Consider the following 3,747-nt stretch of genomic DNA (forward strand, 5'->3'; position numbering starts at 1 on the left):
GAATCGGCCAAGAAAATTGCAATCGGTGCATCCCTAACAAAAATAATAAATGACGCTTTGTTTCTGGCAATATTGTCAGCTTGATTGCACAGACACTATTGGAAGAGAGCTGAACTGGATGAAGACACACCTGATTCATCAATTAACTGACTTTAACTGAAAAAATTGACTTTGTTATTGTCCTCCTGCATTATTGACAAACTATTTTCTGTTTAACACTGTAAAGCTGCTTTGACACAACCTGTATTGTATAAAGCGCTATATAAATAAAGGTGACTTGACTTGACAAAAATAAAGATTTCAGAATGTGTGGATGCAATCACTGAAACTAATCATAGACTGATAAAAAATATAAGCAGTGGGGAAACAGCATGACATTCATTATGATGCATACTACTGCAGAGCATTCATTTGCATCCTGAAATATAAATATGCTGTTTATATTAAAAGGAAGAGTCCCAGTTCTCCGTGACTTCTGTAATCGTGCCCATATGGAAAGAAATAAATCAAGGAAGAAAATCCTTTGGGACACCATTGTACATTTGTTTGGTAGAATGTGGTCCAGCTGGCAAGATATAATTCAACAGCTCTGAAATCACTTAGAGCTGTTACAGTTATCATGAAACATACAGCCCTATACATTGCAGCCTAATTTACTTTTTTTTCTTGCAGTTTTGTGCAGCCTGGAATCAAACATTAATTCAAACATTTCTTCTTCTTGAACAGTATTAATCGCAGTCTGGTGTAATGAAGTACTGTAATGGCATTCTGTTGAATTGTCAGACTTTGAATAATCCCTACAAAATAACAAAATGCCTTGATTAAAATAATATAAAATTTTATATTTATAAATATTAACACATATATATATATATATATATATATATATATATATACACACACACACACACACACACACATATATATATATATATATATATATATATATGCACTTTCTATTCTATTTCTATTCTATCTACTTGTTTTCTTTTATTATAAAAAACTTGACCATCTAACACACTCTCTATTAACACACTCTTCCCTTGGATTTGTGTTCTATCTACGTTTCTTTTATTATAAAAAAAAACTTGACCCTCTAACACTAGCTCTATCTATTTCTTTTCTATCTACTTTTTATTCTTTTTACTTATTAAAAAACCCTTACTACGTGTACTGCGTTAGACTAACCAGGACTTGTCACAGCACTTATATATTGTTGCTCTTTTGTTGGTTTGATTGCTTCAATTGTCCTCATTTGCAAGTTGCTTTAGATAAAATGATTAAATGATTAAATGTTAAAATATATATGTATATGTATAAAATGTATCTAAACATTGGCACTAATGTGACGAAAGAATAGTCATTAGGTCATTAGGGTCAAAAATAATGTACTGTTATATATGCTCCTAAATCTTTATACAAATAGTTATTGTACTAGATCTCAATCGTACATTCGGTTAAAAGTTCCTAAAGTATGAATTTGGTAAATGTGCTTTCTCTTTTTATGCCCCTTGGACTTGGAATGATCTGAAAACTGTAGTTAAACTAGAGACACTGCCATCCCGGAGTAGTTTTAAATGTCTTTTGCAAACTGTTTTAAAGGAATCTTGTTAGTGTTTTTCCTGATCTTATTTTGCTTAATTGCTGAGTGTGAGTATTGTGTTTTTATGTAACTTTATGTGCTGCCGTCTTGACCAGGTCTCCCTGGAAGAAGAGATTGTGAAGTCTCAATGAGCTTTTCCTGGCTAAATAAAGGATAAATAAATAAATAAATGTAATGTATTCAAAATGAGTTTTGTTCAGTGTTATTATTAAATACAAACCAGACATTTTCTATCATTTATTATGAAATATTTGGTATAAGTAAGGTTCACTTTATTAAAAGTAGAAAAACATTAAAACATTAATGTATGATACTTTTTTCTACATATATTTTTTAAATTGTATAAATTAACGTTAATGTATTAAGAACAAACAATGAATAATAATAATTAACAATGAATTAATGGTATATTTACAAAATAACATTAACCTAGATTAATACAAGTTGTAAAAATGACTGCTCATTGTTAGTTCATGACACCTAATGCACTAATTGAAGCTTATTGTAAAGTGTTACCAACTAATTACTGATCTACGCATTTTTTATTGAAATCTGACAGTGTGAGAGCATTTAGCCACCGGGTTAGCAGTCTCAGGTGAAAAGAAGATTAATTGAATCCTCATGATTAATAACATAAAATGAATATTTATATTGCTTCTTTTATCATAGATATTCAAGTAAGGATCTTGTTTTATGAAATATTGAGGGTTTTGGCATGCCATTTGAGAATGTGGGCTGCTTTTCTAGAGATTTCGTCATGATGTATGCTGCATGCTAAACTTTTAAGAGAGACAGTGCAGGACACCCCGCACTACCATATAAAAAGGCAAGTACAAAAAAAGCATAAATGACTCATTGAATGCATAAATGTGAGAAGGGTTTTGGTTTCAGGTCATGAATTATCTATCACCTTCATGTATACTTCTAAGAAGCTGTTGTCATACTGAAAGTATTAATCCATTGCGTAAAAACCTATTTAAAGCAACTCAAGTCGACACTAAATGCACAAAATACACTAAAGCAAGTGCATCAGAACAAACACAAATATCTTTAAGTGTTTTAAAGACTCTTTTCTATTACCCATTTTAATTTCTAGAGGAGTATTTTCTGTCATATCTTTTGAAGGTTGCCATCTTCTGGATAACCAGAGAAACTACAACCCATCACCATGAATAAACACAGCTAAAGACTTGCAAAGACTGCCTCCCTAAATTATTCAATGCTTCAAACTACTCATGATAAGTGAAGACATAATCTTTTTTTTTTAAAAGAAGGACCCCGACCCAGCCTCTCTCTTTATCTTTATTCTCTCTTAAACCCACCTGACTGATCATCAGCAGGCATCAAAGTGCTGCCACAATCCTGACGGCCAGACACCACATATCCTATTCCTTTTGAAAGCTTCTGACAAACAGACACACATTCTCTCCTCCTCGCTTATGCCAAAACAGATCACACTTCTTAAAGACGGTGGCTATTGGTTGTTCAGAAATTAGAAAGTTGATATAGTATGGGTCTCGTTCTGTATTTCCCCCTCGGGTGCAGGTGATTCAGTGTGGGGAGAGGATTCTTTACCCCTTATCAAATATGAATCAGCAATTACTCAACTGTGGATTCGAGCAGAGCGGAAAGATAAGTGCCAGGCCTCATTAAATATGAATCAAGAATATTCATCTGATATAACTGTGGGAGAAAGCTCTCCAGGACTGTTTTATTTAGCTTTCTTGTACAATTTGACTCTGTACACAAACCCCAACCCCTAAAACCTCAAACCACTCCAGTGAAGCAGAACAGCTGAAGATCTACTATGTGTGTCAAGCTGCTATAGAGCCAGGGTTAGTACATTTTATTATTTTTTAATTTGGTTTTTATTCCTATTTTATTTCTATTTCAGTTTAGTTTACAGTTTTCTTATCTCAGTTTATTTAGCTTTTATTTTAATTTTAGTATTTTAAGGCAGCCAAAGTCATTGCACTGATTTGTATCATTTAAATGGGTCATATGATGTTGCTAAAAAGAACATTATTTTGTGTATTTGGTGTAATGAAATGTGTTTATGCGGTTTAAGGTTTAAAAAATATTATTTTCCACATACTGTACATTATTGTTTCTCCTCTATGCCCCGCCTTTCTGAAACGCGTCGA

At 32.5% G+C, this 3,747-nt stretch overlaps 1 protein-coding gene across 1 annotated transcript in view; it reads right to left on the reverse strand.

Moving 5' to 3' along the window:
- Positions 1 to 3,747, reverse strand: part of LOC107742565 (muscarinic acetylcholine receptor M4-like) — a 15,971-nt gene that overhangs the window by 2,884 nt on the left and 9,340 nt on the right. The gene's annotated exons all lie outside the window — the stretch shown is intronic.

The sequence above is a fragment of the Sinocyclocheilus rhinocerous genome, unplaced genomic scaffold (assembly GCF_001515625.1).
Source record: "Sinocyclocheilus rhinocerous isolate Xijiao unplaced genomic scaffold, SAMN03320098_v1.1 scaffold587, whole genome shotgun sequence".
NCBI classification, from domain to species: domain Eukaryota; kingdom Metazoa; phylum Chordata; class Actinopteri; order Cypriniformes; family Cyprinidae; genus Sinocyclocheilus; species Sinocyclocheilus rhinocerous.